This window comes from Arachis hypogaea, chromosome 15 (genome assembly GCF_003086295.3).
Source record: "Arachis hypogaea cultivar Tifrunner chromosome 15, arahy.Tifrunner.gnm2.J5K5, whole genome shotgun sequence".
Taxonomy (NCBI): Eukaryota; Viridiplantae; Streptophyta; class Magnoliopsida; order Fabales; family Fabaceae; genus Arachis; species Arachis hypogaea.
The window spans coordinates 104364500-104384177 of record NC_092050.1 but is presented as its reverse complement, the minus strand read 5'-3'; the positions used below and the strand labels follow the sequence as shown (position 1 = coordinate 104384177).

General features: G+C 40.3%; 1 non-coding gene across 1 annotated transcript; it reads left to right on the top strand.

Moving 5' to 3' along the window:
• Positions 1-19246: 19246 nt before the first annotated feature.
• LOC112753015 (small nucleolar RNA R71) lies at positions 19247-19354 on the top strand. Its single transcript, XR_003177418.1, has one exon. It is a non-coding gene; the product is annotated as a small nucleolar RNA R71 (small nucleolar RNA).
• The last annotated feature ends 324 nt before the right edge of the window (positions 19355-19678 follow it).

Below are 19678 nucleotides of genomic sequence, written 5' to 3'. Positions count from 1 at the left end.
GGAGCTACAGAACTCGAAATGGCGCGCTTCCAATTGCGTTGGAAAGTAGACATCCAGGAATTTCCAGAAATATATAATAGTCCATACTTTGGCCAGAAATAGACGACATAAACTGGCGTTCAACGCCAGCTTTCTGCCCAAATCTGGCGTCCAGCGCCAGAAAAGGAGCCAAAACCAGAGTTGAATGCCCAAACTGGCACAAAAGCTGGCGTTCAACTCCAAGAAGGACCTCTACACGTGCAACACTCAGGCTCAGCCCAAACACACACCAAATGGGCCCCGGAAGTGGATTTATGCATCAATTACTTACTTCTGTAAACCCTAGTAGCTAGTTTATTATAAATAGGACCTTTTACTAGTCTTTTTGACAATCCTGGATCCTGGATTGTATTTTGATCCTGTGATCACGTTTTGGGGGCTGGCCATCTCGGCCATGCCTGGACCTCTCACTTATGTATTTTCAACGGTAGAGTTTCTACACTCCATAGATTAAGGTGTGGAGCTCTGCTGTTCCTCAAAGATTAATGCAAAGTACTACTAAGATATCCGTTCTACATGAAATAAGCTAGAATGAATATCTCTTAGATCTCCTAACCAGAATCTTCGTGGCGTAAGCTAGAATGATGGCGGCATTCAAGAGAATCCGGAAAGTCTAAACCTTGTCTGTGGTATTCTGAGTAGGATTCAATGATTGAATGACTGTGACGAGCTTCAAACTTGCGATTGTTGGGCGTTAGTGACAGACGCAAAAGGAGGGTGAATCCTATTCCAGCATGATCGAGAACCGACAGATGATTAGCCGTGCTGTGATAGAGCATGTGAGCATATTTTTCACTGAGAGGAGGGGATGTAGCCACTGACAACAGTGATGCCCTTGCATAAAGCCAGCCATGGAAAGGAGTAAGACTGATTGGATGAAGATAGCAGGAAAGCAGAGGTTCAGAGGAACGAAAAGCATCTCCATTCGCTTATCTGAAATTCCTACCAATGATTTACATAAGTACCTCTATCCCTATTCTATTATTTATTATTCGAAAACACCATTATCAATTTATATCTACCTAACTGAGATTTGCAAGGTGACCATAGCTTGCTTCATACCAACAATCTCCGTGGGATTCGACCCTTACTCACGTAAGGTATTACTTGGACGACCCAGTGCACTTGCTAGTTAGTTGTATCGAAGTTGTGAACCATGGTATTGGCACCATGTTCTTGGCGCCATTGCCAGGGAAAGAAAGAGCCATGAATTCTACATAATTAAAGTGTAATCACGATTACGCGTACCAAGTTGCTCACGTTGCCAGGGATTGTTCGAGCCTGGACATCACAATTTTGTGCACCATTAATACATGAGTATGTACCCAATTCCCAAGATTCTCAACACAATTACAAAAACATACTTTTATCTCTACCCAATGTTCCCAACTCTCCCAAAATCAAATGATAAACACTCTCACTAGCCTAAGCTAATCAAAGATCCGAATTAAGGACATTTATTTTTTTCACTTAGGCTTGTAATGTGCTATAATTAAGAACAATTGGGTTAAGCATAGGCTCAAATTGGTTATCAATGGAAGATAAAAGGTAGGCTTATTTGGGTAAGTAAGCTATTTGAACAATGGCCTCAATCATATAAATGCATGTATATACAAAATAATGGACATATAGAATTAAACAAATCAAAGATTACAATCATAGGAAGAGAATAATGCACACAAGAATTAAAATAAGTGGTTACATATGATGTAACCACACAATTAGGCTCAAACCTCACATGCTTGTGTTCTTAGCTCAAAAATCATGTTCCACAAAGTATATAATTCAAACAAGTTCTAAAAAAATTTTTTTTTTCAATTGGGTGCCCTATGGATAAAATCCTTGGAAGTATTATGATTTTGACTAAGCTTAATATATACATATGCAATGCAACCAAAAATCCTAAAAGATCTAAAAATAAAATGCAAAAGTGTTGAGATTAGAAACTTGTCACCCAAAAATGCCGAGCGGTCGGATGACCTCCCCACACTTAAAATTTTGCACCGTCCTCGGTGCACTAAATGAGCAAGGGGGTACGGCGACTCTCCGAGTTGCTACCTTCAGCTGGTAGGTCAACCGGTGCTGCGTGTTCTTCCATCCACTTCCATTTTTGCTTGTGGTGCATCGATCATGAAAAACAAAATAAACACCATAAGATAAAAACATACAAAAGCTAGGAAGCGTGAATTGTTGGAATGAGGTGAATCACTAGAATTGAGTGAGTGAATTGGTGTGACATTGATGAAAAATAGTTGTATGGGTTCTAACTTGCATGCGGTTTAGAACTCACACTCTAGTATTTAAAAATCATATCACAATTATACAAAATAAAACATGCACTTTACTCATTCTAGTGTGCTTGAGATACTTTAAAAGACTTGTAGGCTAAAATAACCCAACAAGTAGTGAAGAAGTATAAAAGCATTCAAGCAAAAATCAAGTAATTGTGAAATTGGATAATGCTTGGACATTGATTGATGTGTAAGTAAATTTGATGAACAAAATGGTCTAGAGAGCTCACACATCAAACAATGACACATATTGAAGTTGTTGCAACACCTAAGTTACATAGAGGTGAAACACATGGATGTTATGGAACTTAGGAAAAAGGATGTAGAAGTGGAAATCAATCACATGGCAAACATGGCCCACAAAGCTTTACAACGCTCAAAAATATGTCACTAGGTAAGCTTTCGATCCAATTTCACAATTCTACAATCTCAATGCATGAAATAAGTGATGTGAATAAGGGAAACCATAAACAAGCATCACCTAAAAAAAATCACTGATAATATACAATTGCCTAACAATATGTGATGAATGCATGGTGGCTAAAACATGCAATTCAAAGAGTTAAGATGCATGAAGGCAATATAACAAGTACTTGGTATTCAAAAGTGTTAAATATGAAAAATTCCAAACCAAGTAACCAAATACAACCTCAACAAAGGAATCCAACAATGACAATAACGACAATGATGTTAAACTAACATCCCATTAGTAATAAGCAGCAATAAATGGTAAATAAGATTAGTAATCCAACACTTATAATGGAAAACAAAAATTAAACTAACTAACTAACTAAAAAAATGGTGTTACATGATGCTTGGTAGTGTTGGATGATTTTTTAAGAGTGGAAAGAAAAGAGAAGAAGGAAAGGAATGGAAAGAGGAGAAGAAGAGAAGGTGAGTGAAACAGGGCGATCCACGTGTGCGCGTCATGTGCGCGTAAGCATGGATTGATGAAAATGGAAACGACGTGTACGCGTGCAGTGCCCGTACGCATGCATGGCAAGGCGGAGAGTCGATGCGGACGCGCAAGGTACGCGTTCGCGTGCCCTGGGGCACAAAGTTGGCACACTTCAGGCACAACTCTCGGGTGAATGTATGGGAAATGGAAAAATTCAATCCACGCGTACGCGTACATGGCGCGTTCGCGTGGATGGCCGAAATTGCAAGATTCACGCATACGCGTGGAGTGCGCGTGCGCATGGGTGGTGCTCTATTTTTCAAATTTTTTTTCTATGTTTTTGCACTAAACTAAGCATTCCAAACCTCCAAACAACTACCAAAATATCATAAAACCTTATTTAACCTACTAGACTACCAAACAAACTTAACAAAATCAATCAAAACATGAGATTAAACCTATTTTACTAATATGTACAAAAGGAAATGAAAAGATGTTACCATGGTGGGGTGTCTCCCACCAAGCACTTTTGTTTATTGTCCTTAAGTTGGACTTACAGAGAGCTCCTCATCAAGGTGGCTTGTGCTTGAATCCATCCTTGAACATCCACCAATACTTGAACTTCCATTGTGCTTCATCATTCAAAGTTAATAACTCCATGCTTTGATAGAGTTCTTCACAAACTATAGGCTCCCAAAGTTGATCTTCCTTGTGCGATCCGGGATCCCACACTTTGTTTTCACACCCGTCATTGAGTTGACCATGGTGATTTCCTCCGGGTGGAAAGAGAGATGAATTCTCATGGGAGCACCAATCTATTCTCCTAGACCCATCCAATTGAGCACTAGTCCAACCCTTGCTCTTTGAAGCTTCAACCATAATGAGCCTTGATTTGCAATGCCAACCACAAAACATCTTTCTTTTACGCTTCATCCCACAAAGCTTCCTAAGTTGGCCATCCGTTTCAAGCAAACCATATTCAAGTGATATAACAAAGCTAATAGAAATAAATTTCACCCACTCAAATGAAGGAATAGATGGCAAACTAGGTAGAGAAATGTCCAAGAGTCTTGACAAAGCGTATTCAATTCCCATCCTCCTTTTTTGTAAGGATCTCCACCTCTTCACAAGATCTCTTAATTTCAATCCTTTGTTCAACAATTTTATCTAAACATTTTCCCTTACTCAAATCACAAATGGGAGGAAAAGAGAGATTTACCTCCACATTTCTTTCCATCTCCTTGGGAGAAGGTTCTTCATGCTCAAAGGATTCTTCACCACTAAGACTTGATGCTTGATCTCCATCACCAAGGGAACTCAATTCTTGCTCTATCCCATCCGATTCTTCATAAGGGATATGCCTTGGAGGTTGTGCACATTCCTCCTTAGCATCAAATTCAATCATCTTGGAGGGGTTTTCTTCAATCCTAGACTCCCAAGGTGGTTCCGCATCTCCTAAGTCTTCAACCACTTCTTCCTCTTGTTCAATAATCTATACCTCCTCCTCTTGTTGTATTTCTTGCTTTAATTCCTCTTCTTTACCTTGGAGCTTCAAGTTCACTCCCTCACTAAGCTCCTTGGTTGCTTCTCCACATTCCACAATGGAAGTGCCTTGATCGCATAGGCTTAGGCGGGATGAGACTATGTTGCCAATGGCTTCTACCATGAGGGCCATTTTTACTCTTAACTCCTCAAATTGCTTTTCATCCTCCTCGTGTTGCCTTAAGATATGAGATCCAAGATCCCTTAATTCTAGCATAGAGGCTTCATCGGGAGGTGATGGTGGAAGAGAGGGTTCATTGTTTGGGGGAAATGTATTATAGTTAGAAGGTGGTTCTTCTTGGTAGAGTTGTGGTGGAAAGTAGAGTTCCTCTTGTGGTTAAAATTTTTCATGTATTGGAGGTGGTTCATCTTGGTAATAGTATAGAGGGGGTTGCTCTTGAAAATGTTGATGTTGGAGTGGTGGTGGTTCTATGTGTGGTTCATATGGCTCATATGATTGTTGGTAGGATGGATATGGATTAGGGTCATATGAAGATGGTTGGTGAAAAGTGGCTTGTGATTGTGGTTGATGACTATGTTGAGGATATGGCTCATAGGTGTATGGTGGTGGTTCTTGGAAGTCACAAGGGGATTCACCATAACCATTGGATTGGTATGCATCATAGAATGGCTCTTCTTCATAGTGCATTGGTGGAGGTTGTTGCCATGAGGATTGATCATATGCATATGGCTCCTCCCACCTTTGATTGTTCCATCCTTGATACACATCCTCATTGAAGCTCTTATTTCCTACAACATAGTTAGAACCAAACTCATAGCCAAAGTGAGAATTCATGATAGCAAAGAAAATGAAAACAAAATCAAATAAGAAGCAAGAAAATTAAATCCTAAAACTAGCAAAAACTAACAAAGAAGCAAAAGGTAAACCTATTTACAATATTCACATATATACAATAACCAATAACATAACACCATTGCGATTCCCCGGCAATGGCGCCATTTTGATGAGCGAATTCTTTGGTGGTATAGAATTTCCTCAATTGAATGAATTCTCGTTGCAAGTATAGTTCTACACCAACAAATAATCCTCCCAATCAAAAATTTGGTTGTGTCACAATTAACAAACCCCAAATGAAAATTAACCGGATTATTTAGACTCCGGGTCGTCTCACAAGGAATTACAATGAAGTGGTCAATTATTGGCTATGAAGTGGGGTAAGGGGGTTTTGGTTTATAAGAGGGGCAATAAAATAAATGACAAGAAAAGTAAAGAGAGGAATTAAAGAAAGCAATTAATACAGAGAGACATTCATGGCAAAGATTGAGATCATAGGCTTTCTATCCTAGTCATACAATGATCAATTCATCTTATTTAGTCAACTCCAACACAAAGGGAGAAAGTCAAACAAGACTAGTTAATCATGTCACAAATATAAACAAGAATTTATCTTATTACGTCATCTCCAACATTGGAAGAAGGTATCATATTATCTTCCATGAGAGAAAGTCTAATAAGACTAGCTAATCTCAATCCAAAAGTTCTAATCAACTTACTAATTAAATTAGCAAAAGATTAGCGTCAATGGAAACAATATTAGCTAACAACTCTAGATCACCAACATGAGTTGGGTTTTCATGACTCAAGATTGCCTAATTACTCTTTCCAAGCCAAGGATGCTCAAAATCTACTCTAACATCCAACCAAGCATTTTGTCAAACACTTGGAAGGCATAAAAAGAAAGCATAATAAATGAGCAAGAAATAGTAAAATCTACCAACTACCAATTGCAAGAAAAGTAAATTCACAACTCAATTCAACAATTAAAAGAACATCAAACATTAAATTTCATTAAAAGAGATCTAAATCCAACATAAGCATCCATGAACATAAAAGAGAGAAAAAAGGGAAATTAACATTACAAATCAAGAGAATGAAAGAGTAGAAGCAAGAATTCATAAAAGAAACAAGATGAAAACATGTAATTGAACCTAAATCTAAGAGAGATTAACCTAACCTAATCCTAGAGAGAAGATAGAGCTTCTCTCTCTAGAAACTAAACTACATGATGCAAAAAAAACTTCAAAAAATTGCTCCCTCCTTTGCCCAAGCTTGAATTCTGCATGAAATAGCATTAGAAATGAGTTGGGTTGGGCCCAAAGTGCTTCAGAAATCGCTGGGGGCGAATTCACTTTAGTGGGCCACGGCAGCATCGGTGCGCATGCGTACATGGCGCGTGCGTGCCCCTGAACGCGAAGTAACATATAGCAAATTTTATATCATTTCGAAGCCCTGGATGTTAGCTTTCCAACGCAACTAGAACCGCTTCATTTAGACTTCTGTAGCTCAAGTTATGGTCGATTGAGTGCGAAGAGGTCAGGCTTGACAACTTTACGGTTCCTTCATTTCTTCATGAGTTCTCCCACTTTGCATGCTTTTTCTTCATTCCTTCCATCCAATACTTGCCTTATGAACCTGAAATCACTCAACAAACACATCAAGGCATAGAATAGAATTAAAGTGAATTAAAATCACCCATTTTAGGGCCTAAAAAGCATGTTTTTACACTTAAGCACAAATCAAGGGAGAATTGCAAAACCATGCTATTTCATTGAATAAATGTGGGAAAAGGTGATAAAATCCCCTAAAATAAGCACAAGATAAACCACAAAATTGGGGTTTATCATGATCCCCGAGCTCCCTTTCAAGCTCAAAAAGGGTGAATATCCGGAGATCCAACATGAGATTCGAAGAAGAGGTTGGGAAATTCTCACCAACTCCATTCAACAAGTCAGGATCTTAATGGTTCAAGAGTTCTATGCCAATGCATGGATCACCAAGAACCATGACCAAAGTGTGAACTCGGACCCTAAGAACTGGCTCACAATGGTTCGGGGGAAATACTTAGATTTCAGTCCGAAAAATGTAAGGTTAGCATTCAACTTGTCCATGATGCAAGGAGATGCACACCCCTACACTAGAAGGGTCAACTTTGATCAAAGGTTGGACCAAGTCCTCATAGACATTTGTGAAGAGGGCGCTCAATGGAAGAGAGATTCAAGAGGGAAGCCGGTTCAACTAAGAAGGCATGACCTCAAGCCCATGGCTAGGGGATGATTGGAGTTCATCCAACGCTCAATCATTCCCACTAGCAACCGATCTGAAGTTACTATAGATCGGGCTATCATGATCTATAGCATCATGATTGGAGAGGAAGTAGAAGTTCATGAGGTTATATCCCTAGAACTCTACAAGGTGGAGGACAAGTCCTCTACTTTGGCAAGGTTAGCCTTCCCTCATCTCATTTGTCACCTCTGCAATTCAGCTGGAATTGACATAGAGGAAGACATCCTCATTGATGAGGACAAGCCCTTCACTAAGAAAAGGATGGAGCAAACAAGAGAGCCCACTCATGGACAAGAGCATGAGGAAATTCCTCATCATGAAATCCCTGAGATGCCTAAAGGGATGCATTTTCCTCCACAAGATTATTGGGAGCAAATTAACACCTCCCTAGGAGAATTGAGTTCCAATATGGGACAACTAAGGGTGGAGCACCAAGAGCATTCTATCCTCCTCCATGAAATTAGAGAAGACCAAAGAGTCATGAGGGAGGAGCAACAAAGGCAAGGAAGAGACATTGAGGAGCTCAAACACTCCATAAGATCTTCAAGAGGAAGAACAAGCCGCCATCACTAAGGTGGACCCGTTCTTTAATTTCCTTGTTCTTTATTTTTCTGTTTTTCGTTTATTATGCTTTATGTTTTATTTATGTTTGTGTCTTTATTACATGATCATTAGTGTCTTAATGTCTATGCCTTAAAGCTATGAATGTCCTATGAATCCATCACCTTTCTTAAAAGAAAAATGTTTTTAATTGCAAAAAGAAAAAGAGGTACATGAATTTCGAATTTTAAAATAGATTGATTATTTTGATGTGGTGGCAATACTTTTTGTTTTTCTGAATGAATGCTTGAACAGTGCATATTATTTGAATTTGTTGTTTATGAATGTTAAAATTGTTGGCTCTTGAAAGAATGATGAAAAAGGAGAAATGTTATTGATAATCTGAAAAATCATAAACATGATTCTTGAAGCAAGAAAAAGGAGTGAAAAGCTTGCGGAAAAAAAAAGAAGAGAAAAAAATTGGCGAAAAAAGAAAAAAGAAAGAAAAAGAAAAAGCAAGCAGAAAAAGCCAATAGCCCTTTAAACCAAAAGGCAAGGGTAAAATAAAAAGGATCCAAGGCTTTGAGCATCAGTGGATAGGAGGGCCCACAGGAATAAAATCCTGGCCTAAGCAGCTAAACCAAGCTGTCCCTAACCATGTGCTTGTGGCGTGAAGGTGTCAAGTGAAAACTTGAGACTGAGCGGTTAAAGTCGTGGTCCAAAGCAAAAAGAGTGTGCTTAAGAGCTCTGGACACCTCTAATTGGGGACTCTAGCAAAGCTAAGTCACAATCTGAAAAGGTTCACCCAGTTATGTGTCTGTGGCATTTATGTATCTGGTGATAATACTGGAAAACAAAATGCTTAGGGTCACGGACAAGACTCATAAAGTAACTGTGTTCAAGAATCAACATACTGAACTAGGAGAATCAATAACACTATCTGAATTCTGAGTTCCTATAGATACCAATCATTTTGAACTTCAAGGGATAAAGTGAGATGCCAAAACTGTTCGGAAGCAAAAAAGCTAATAGCCCCGCTCATCTAATTAAGACTGATCTTCATAGATGTTTTTGAAATTCATTGTATATTCTCTTCTTTTTATCCTACTTTGTTTTGGTTGCTTGGGGACAAGCAACAATTTAAGTTTGGTGTTGTGATGAGCGGATAATTTATACACTTTTTGGCATTGTTTTTAGTATGTTTTTAGTATGTTTTAGTTAGTTTTTATTACATTTTTATTTGTTTTTATATAAAAATCATATTTCTGGACTTTACTATGAGTTTGTGTGTTTTTCTATGATTTCAGGTATTTTCTGGCAGAAATTGAGGGACCTGAGCAAAAATCTGATTCAGAGGCTGAAAAAGGACTGCAGATGCTGTTGGATTCTGACCTCCCTGCATTCGAAGTGGATTTTCTGGAGCTTCAGAAGCCCCATCGGCACGCTCTTAATTGCGTTGGAAAGTAGACATCCTGGGCTTTCCAGCAATATTTTATAGTCCATACTTTGCCCGAGATTTGATGGCCCAGACCGGCGTTCCAAGTCAGCATAAAAATTCTGGCATCAAAACGCCAGAACTGGCATAAAAGCTGGAGTTAAACGCCCAAACTGGCACAAAAGCTAGCGTTTAACTCCAAGAAAAGTCTCTACATGTGAAAGCTTCAATGTTCAGCCCAAGCACACACCAAGTGGTCCCGGAAGAAGATTTCTGCATTAATTACCTATTTCTGTAACCCTAGGCTTCTAGTTTTCTATAAATAGGACCTTTTGCTATTGTATTTTCATCTTTCAATCTATCCTGGAATCATGTTTTGATGATTGAACCCTCTTTGGGAGGCTGGACATTCGGCCATGCCTAGACCCTCTTGTTCTTATGTATTTTCAACGGTGGAGTTTCTACACACCATAGATTAAGGTGTGGAGCTCTGCTGTTCTTCATGAATTAATGCAAAGTACTACTGTTTTTCTATTCAATTCATGCCTACTTCTTCTCTAAGATATACACTCGTTCTTCAACTTGATGAATGTGTTGATCTGTGACACTCATCATCATTCTCACCTATGAACGCGTGCCTGACAACCACTGCCGTTCTACATGCAAACAAGCTTGAATGTGTATCTCTTGGGTTTCTAATCTAAGATAAAACCTTCGTGGTATAGGCTAGAATTATTGGCGGCCATTCCTGAGATTCGGAAAGACTAAACCTTGTCTGTGGTATTCTGAGTAGGATCTGGGAAGGGATGACTGTGACGAGCTTCAAACTCGCGAGTGTTGGGCGTAGTGACAGACGCAAAAGGATCAATGGATCCTATTCCAACATGATCGAGAACTGACAGATGATTAGTCGTGCGGTGACAGCGCATTTTGGACCATTTTCACTGAGAGGACGGGAAGTAGCCATTGACAACAGTGATGCCCAACATAAAGCTTGCCATGGAAAGGAGTATGAATGATTGGATGAAGGCAATAGGAAAGCAGAAGTTCAGGAGGAACAAAGCATCTTCATACGCTTATCTGAAATTCTCACCAATGAATTACATAAGTATCTCTATCTTATTTTATGCTTTATTTATCTTTTAAATATCTTAAAACTCCATAACCATTTGAATCCGCCTCACTGAGATTTACAAGATGACTATAGCTTGCTTCAAGCCAACAATCTCCGTAGGATCGACCCTTACTCAGGTAAGGTTTATTACTTGGACAACCCAGTGCACTTGTTGGTTAGTTGTGTGGAGTTGTGATAAAGAGTTGAGATTACAATTGTACGTACCAAGTTGTTGGCGCCATTGATGATCACAATTTTTCGCACCAGCTCCCTCTCTCAATGAGAGGGAATTTAGCTACTCATAGCTCAGAGAAAAGTACAAGAGATGGAAGAGATGATAATGTGAATTGTAAATCTAACTATAGCTAATAGCTCAACTGCTTGACCCCTTTCTCAGTACTTTCAGGGGTTATTTATACTACTCCTAGCACTAGAAAATAAAGAAAATACAAAAGTGAAAATAAAAATACAATTTGGAGGGAAAAGAAACTCAATAAATGTGATCTTCCAGCTGGCGTGTGATTGGCGCTTCAGTGGCGTGCCACGCCTAGCTCTAAATCTGGCTTGGCGTACCACGCCCAACTCCCCAAGTGGCATGCCCTCCTCTATTGGCACCCCTGACCTGCCACGCCTTCGAGCCCAAGTGGCACGCCCAGGGTCCTTTAAGCACTTGTGTAGCCTGGCGTGCCACGCCTTCGACCTCAAGTGGCACGCCCAGGCCTTTTCCCTCTTCTTCTTGTTTTTGAAAAGTTGAACTAACGTGGCACGCCCAAGGTCTGACGTTCCACACCCAAAACTCAAGTGGCACGCCCAGGACTTCTTGGTTGGTTGGTGATGCTGGCGTGCCACGCCTGAGACTCAGGTGGCATGCCCAAGTGAAATTCTAGAGCTAGCGTGCCACGCCTTCGATACCAAGTGGCACGCCCATATGGTTAACCTCCCATCTTCTCTGAAAAATAACTGGCGTGCCACGTGCAGCTTCTGGTGCGCCACGCCCAGCATTTTGCCTTGGTCCAATGATTGGTGTGCCACGCCTGATTCTTCAAGTGGCACGCCCAGCTTTTCTTTGGCTTCCTTGAGTGTTGGCGTGCCACGCCTGGATGCTCAAGTGGCACGCCCAAGTGAGGGTGAGGGCTTGGCGTGCCACGCCTTCGACATCAAGTGGCATGCCTAGCTTTGCTTTGGTCTCCAAGTGTGTTGGCGTGCCACGCCTGGGTCTTCAAGTGGCACGCCCAAGTGACAATTTGAGGCTGGCGTGCCACGCTTTCGACATCAAGTGGCACGCCCAGCCTTTTGTCCTTCAATCTCTTTTCTGGAAACTTGTACTAGCGTGCCACGCCTTGCTGCTCAAGTGGCACGCCCCTTCTAGTGTGGGTCTTTTAAGCTTGGCGTGCCACTCCTGGCTCTTCAAGTGGCACGCCCAAGTGACTTTTGAAGCTGGCGTGCCACGCCTTGCATACCAAGTGGCACGCCCAGGTATTGATCTCTTCTGGAGTGATGAACTGGCGTGCCACTTCCCATGGCTCAAGTGGCATGCCCATAGTGTGTGATGGGCTAGGCTTACCATGCCCCTTTAGTGGCCTTCAACATTGCTCTCTGGAAAATTACACTGGCGTGCCACGCCCATGCAAAAATGTTCAATTGTGCTTCTTTGGAATTCAGAACTGGCGTGCCACGCCCATATAGAGAGCTTGAGGTTCCTTTCTGGAATTTAGTACTGGCGTGCCACGCCCAGCTCCTGGCGTGCCATGCCCATACATTTTTGTGGCGTTTTCTCCAAGTGGCATGCCAGTTTCACACGCCCAGCTTGTTTTGTTGTTTTCTTCCCCTTTTGATGTCTTTTTCACTTGAAATTCAGCACAAACCCATTTTCAAAGCAATGTACCATAATATTCATCAAATAGTGCATGAATTGCAATGATCAAATAAGATTATGCTCTTTTATTGTCCTTTTTATGCAAGGAAAAAGGGTAGATGATGCAAGTCATCAACCGTCACTAAGGTGGTCTTGCTCCCTTAATTCCCTTGCCTATGTTATTTTCCGTTTTACATGTATTTTTTTTATTGTCTTTATCTAGTGCATGATCATCATTATTTATGTCTAAAAGCTATGAAATATTCCATATATCTCTCACCTTACTTGAAAGAAAATTTTATTTGAAAAAGAATAGGAAGATACATGAATTTCAAGTTATATCATAAGAATAATTCAATTATTTGATGTGGTGGCATTGCTTTTACTTTCTGAATACATGATTGAACAGTGCATATTCGATGATGGAGTTTAGAATGTTGGCTCCTGAAAGAATGACGAAAAAGGAGAAGTATTATTCATAGTTTGAAAAATCTAAAAATTGATTCTTGAAGCAAGAAAACTCAGCAAGAAGAAAAAAAAAAGAGAAAGAAAAATGCGAAAAAAAGAGAAAGAAAATGGCAAAAAAAATATAAATAAAAGAAGAAAAATCCAATAGCTCTTTAAACCAAAAGGCAAGATTGGTGCACGAAATTGTGATCATCAATGGCGCCATCAACATGGTACGCTCAATTGTAATCTCAACTTTTTATCACAACTTCGCACAACTAACCAGCAAGTGCACTGGGTCGTCCAAGTAATAAACCTTACGCGAGTAAGGGTCGATCCCACGGAGATTGTTGGTATGAAGCAAGCTATGGTCATCTTGTAAATCTCAGTCAGGCGGATATAAAATGGTTATGGAGTTTTCGAAAATAAATAATAAAACAAGGATAGAAATACTTATGTAAATCCTTGGTGAGAATTTCAGATAAATGCATGGAGATGCTTTCGTTCCTCTAAACCTCTGCTTTCCTGCTGTCTTCATCCAATCAATCTTACTCCTTTCTATGGCTGGCTTTATGTAAGGACATCACCATTGGCAATTGCTACTTTTGATCCTCTCTGGAAAATGGTCTGATGCGCTGTCACTGCATGGCTAATCGTCTGGAGGCATCACTGCTGTCAATGGATGCATCCCATCCTCTTGTGAAAATGGTCCAAATGCTCTGTCACAGCACGGCTAATCATCTGAGGTTCTCGATCATACTGGAATAGGATTCACCCTCCTTTTGCGTCTGTCACTACGCCCAACACTCGCGAGTTTGAAGCTCGTCACAGTCATTCAATCCCAGAATCCTACTCGGATTACCACAGACAATGTTTAGACTTTCCGGATTCTCATGAATGCCGCCATCAATCTAGCTTATACCACGAAGATTCCGATTAAGAGATCCAAGAGATACTCATTCAATCTAAGGTAGAACGGAAGTGGTTGTCAAGCACGTGTTCATAGGGAATGATGATGATTGTCACGTTCATCACATTCATGTTGAAGTGCGAATGAATATCTTAGAAGCGGAATAAGTTGAGTTTAATAGAAAAATAGTAGTACTTTGCATTAATCTTTGAGGAACAGCAGAGCTCCACACCTTAATCTATGGAGTGTAGAAACTCTACCGTTGAAAATACATAAGTGAATATAGGGTAAGCATGGCCGTGTGGCCAGCCTCTCATGGAGGTCTAAAGATCTAAAAATGATCAAAAGATATGATCCAAAGATGTCTAATACAATAGTAAAAGGTCCTATTTATACTAGACTAGCTACTAGGGTTTACAAAAGTAAGTAATTGATGCATAAATCCATTTCCGGGGCCCACTTGGTGTGTGCTTGGGCTGAGCTTGAATGCTACACGTGCAGAGGCTCTTTTTGGAGTTGAACGCCAGGTTGTAACGTGTTTCTGGCGTTCAACTCTGGTTTGTGACGTGTTTCTGGCGTTTAACTCTAGATAGCAGCGTAGAACTGGCGTTCAACGCCCTTTTACGTCATCTAAACTCGGCCAAAGTATGGACTATTATATATTACTGGAAAGCCCTGGATGTTTACTTTCCAACGCAATTGGAAGCGCGCCATTTTGAGTTCTGTAGCTCCAGAAAATCCACTTTGAGTGCAGGGAGGTCAGAATCCAACAGCATCAGCAGTCCTTCTTCTACCTCTGAATCTGATTTTTGCTCAAGTCCCTCAATTTCAGCCAGAAAATACCTGAAATCATAGAAAAACACACAAACTCATAGTAAAGTCCAGAAATATGAATTTAACATAAAAACTAATGAAAACATCCCTAAAAGTAACTAGATTCTACTAAAAACATACTAAAAAGAATGCCAAAAAGCGTATAAATTATCTGCTCATCACAACACCAAACTTAAATTGTTGCTTGTCCCCAAGTGACTGAAAATCAAATAGGATAAAAAGAAAAGAATATATTATAAATTCCAAACTATCAATGAAACATAGCTTCAATCAGATGAGCGGGACTTGTAGCTTTTTGCCTCTTGAATAGTTTTGGCATCTCACTTTATCCATTGAAGTTCAGAATGATTGGCATCTATAGGAACTCAGAGTTTAGATAGTGTTATTGATTCTCCTAGTTCAGTATGTTGATTCTTGAACACAGCTACTTTATGAGTCTTGGCCGTGGCCCTTAGCACTTTATTTTCCAGTATTACCACCGGATACATAAATGCCACAGACACAAAATTGGGTGAACCTTTTCAGATTGTGACTCAGCTTTGCTAAAGTCCCCAATTAGAGGTGTCCAGGGTTCTTAAGCACACTCTTTTTTTGCTTTGCACCTTGACTTTAACCGCTCAGTCTCAAGTTTTCACTTGACACCTTCACGCCACAAGCACAAGGTTAGGGACAGCTTGGTTTAGCCGCTTAGGCCAGGATTTTATTCCTTTAGGCCCTCCTATCCACTGATGCTCAAAGCCTTGTGATCCTTTTTAATTGACCTTGCCTTTTGGTTTTAAGGGTTATTAGCTTTTTGCTCTTGCCTCTTGGTTTTAAGAGCTTTTGGCTTTTTCTGCTTGCTTTTTCTCTTTTTCTTTCTATTTTTTTTCGCCTATTTTTTTTTCTGCAAGCTTTGCTCTTTGCTGCTTTTTCTTGCTTTAAGAATCATTTTTATGATTTTTCAGATTATCAAATAACATGTTTCCTAGTCATCATTCTTTCAAGAGCCAACATATTTAACATTCTTAAACAACAACTTCAAAAGACATATGCACTGTTCAAGCATTCATTCAGAAAACAAGAAGCATTGTCACCACATCAATATAATTAAACTAAGTTCAAGGATAAATTCAAAACTCATGTACTTCTTGTTCTTTTGAATTAAAACATTTTTCATTTAAGAGAGGTAATGGATTCATAGGACATTCATAACTTTAAGACAAAGTTACTAAATACTAATGATCATGTAATAAGACACAAACATAGATAAGCACTTAACATAGAAAACGAAAAATAGAGAAAGTAAGAGCAAGGAATGAGTCCACCTTAGTGATGGTGGCATTTCCTTCTTGAGGAACCAATGATGTCCTTGAGCTCTTCTATGTCTCTTCCTTGTCTTTGTTGCTCCTCCCTCATTGCTTTTTGATCTTCTCTAATTTCATGAAGGATGATGGAGTGCTCTTGATGTTCCACCCTTAATTGTCCCATGTTGGAACTTAATTCTCCTAGGGAGGTGTTGATTTGCTCCCAATAGTTTTGTGGAGGAAAATGCATTTGAGGCATTTCCGGGATCTCCTGGTGATGAGATTCTTCATGTGCATGTTGAGATCCATGAATGTGCTCTCTTGTTTGCTCCATCCTTTTCTTAGTGATGGGCTTGTGAGATGAATCTTTCCATCTCTCATGGCTCAGAGGTGGAAGCAATTGCCTTCCCTTTCCTCTTTCTTGAGGTTTCTCTGGCCTTAGGTGCCATTAATGGTTATGGAAAAACAAAAAAAAAGCTATGCTTTTACCACACCAAACTTAGAATGTTGCTCGCCCTCGAGCAAAAGAAAAAAGAATAGAAGAAGAAGAAGAAGAAGATATGGAGGAGATGGAGGGGTGTGTGTATTCGGCCATATGGGTGGGATTGGGTGGGAAAGAGAGATTGAATTTTGTAGGTAAGTGGGATGTATGATTGTGAGTGGTGAATGGAAAACAGAAGGGATGATCATGAATAGAGAGAGAGAGGATGAGGTGGGTGGGGATCCTGTGAGATTTACAGATCCTGAGATGATCCTATGGTGTCCACAGATCTTGAGGTGTCAAGGATTTACATCCCTGCACAAATTTAGGCATGCAATATACCCTTGCACACAACTCTGGGCGTTCAGCGCCAGATTGGTGCTTGTTCTGGGCATTGAACGCCCATTTGTTGCCCATTTCTGGCGTTGAATGCCAGAACCATGCTTGTTCTGGGCGTTCAGTGCCAGCTCTTCTCCACGGTGCAATTCTGGCGTTCAAATGCCCAGATGCTGCCCATTTTGGGCGTTCAGCGCCAGAACCATGCTCTGTTCTGGCGTTGAACGCCAGCCAGATGCATCTTACTCGCGTTTAAACGCCAGTGAGATCCTCCTCCAGGGTGTGATTTTTCTTCTACTGTTTTTGATTCCGTTCTCAATTTTTTTATTTATTTTGTGACTCCACATGATCATGTACCTATAAAGACATATAACTAATAAAAATATAATTAAATAAAAATTGGGTTGCCTCCCAACAAGCGCTTCTTTAATGTCAATAACTTGACAGTGGGCTCTCATGGAGCCTCACAGATGTTCAGAGCATTGTTTAGACTCCCCAACACCAAATTTAGAGTTTGGATATGGGAGTTCAACACCAAACTTAGAGTTTGGTTGTGGCCTCCCAACACCAAACTTAGAGTTTGACTGTGGGGGCTCTGGTTGACTCTGTTTCGAGAAAAACTTTTCATGCTTCCTCTCCATGGTTGCAGAGGGAGATCCTTGAGTTTTAAACACAAGGGAGTCCTCATTCCATTGAAGGACTAGTTCACCTCTGTCAACATCAATCACAGCTCTTGCTGTGGCTAGGAAGGGTCTTCCAAGGATGATGGATTCATCATCATTCTTCCCAGTATCCAGGACTATGAAATCAGCAGGGATGTAAAGGCCTTCAACCTTTACTAACACGTCCTCTACTTGTCCATAAGCCTGTTTTCTTGAATTGTCTACCATCTCTAATGAGATTTTAGCAGCTTGCACCCCATAGATTCCCAGTTTCTCTATTACAGAGAGGGGTATGAGGCTTATCCCTAAACCAAAGTCACATAGAGCCTTTTCAAAGGTCATGGTGCCTATGGTACAAGGTATTAAGAACTTTCCAGGATCCTATTTCTTCTGAGGCAATGTCAGTTGATCCAGATCACTTAGTTCATTGGTGAACAGGGGAGGTTCATCTTCCCAAATCTCAATACCAAATAATTTGGCATTCAGCTTCATAATTGCACCAAGGTACTTGGTAACTTGCTCTTCAGTAATATCCTCATTCTCTTCAGAAGAGGAATACTCATCAGAGCTCATGAATGGCATAAGGAGGTTTAATGGAATCTCTATGGTCTCTAGATGAGCCTTAGATTCCTTTGGTTCCTCAGAGGGAAACTCCTTATTGATCACTGGACGTCCTAGGAGGTCTTCCTCACTGGGATTCACGTCCTCAACCTCCCTTACAGGTTCGGCCATGGTAATTGATTCAATGGCCTTGCACTCTCCTTTTGGATTTTCTTCTGTATTACTTAGGAGAGTACTAGGAGGGATTTCAGTGATTCTTTTACTCAGCTGGCCCACTTGTGCTTCCAAATTTCTAATGGAGGACCTTGTTTTATTCATGAAACTCACAGTGGCCTTAGATAGATCAGAGACTAAGTTTGCTAAATTAGAAGTATTTTGTTCAGAGTTCTCTGTCTGTTGCTGAGTGGATGATGGAAAAGGCTTGCTATTGCTAAACCTGTTTCTTCCACCATTGTTAAAGCCTTGTTGAGGCTTTTGTTGATCCTTCCATGAGAAATTTGGATGATTTCTCCATGATGGGTTATAGGTGTTTCCATAAGGTTCACCCATATAATTTACCTCTGCTATTGCAGGGTTCTCAGGATCATAAGCTTCTTCTTCATAAGAAGCCTCTTGAGTACTGTTGGATGCAACTTGCATTCCATTCAGACTCTGAGAAATCATATTGACTTGCTGAGTCAATATTTTATTCTGAGCCAATATGGCATTCAGAGTATCAATTTCAAGAACTCCCTTCTTCATAGGCGTCCCATGACTCACAGGATTCCTCTCATAAGTGTACAAGAACTGGTTATTAGCAACCATGTCAATGAGTTCTTGAGCTTCTGCATGTGTTTTCTTTAAGTGAATGGATCCACCTGCAGAGGTATCCAATGACATTTTACCTAATTCAGACAGACCATCATAGAATATATCCAGGATGGTCCATTCTGAAAGCATGTCAGAAGGACACTTTTTGGTCAGTTCTTTGTATCTCTCCCAAGCTTCATAGAGGGATTCACCTTCTTTCTGTCTGAAGGTCTAAACATCCACTCTAAGCTTACTCAGCTTTTGAGGAGGAAAGAACTTGGCTAAGAAAGCCTTGACCAGCTTATCCCAAGAGTTCAGGCTATCCTTAGGTTGAGAGTCCAACCATATTCTAGCTCTGTCTCTTACAGCAAAGGGAAAAAGCATGAGCCTGTAGACTTCAGGATCTACTCCATTAGTCTTAATAGTATCACATATCTGTAAAAATTCAGTTAAGAAAAGGATCTTCAGATGGAAGTCCATGAAACTTGCAGTTCTGCTGCATTAGAGAAACTAATTGAGGTTTCAGCTCAAAGTTGTTTGCTCCGATGGCAGGAATGCAGATGCTTCTTTCATGTA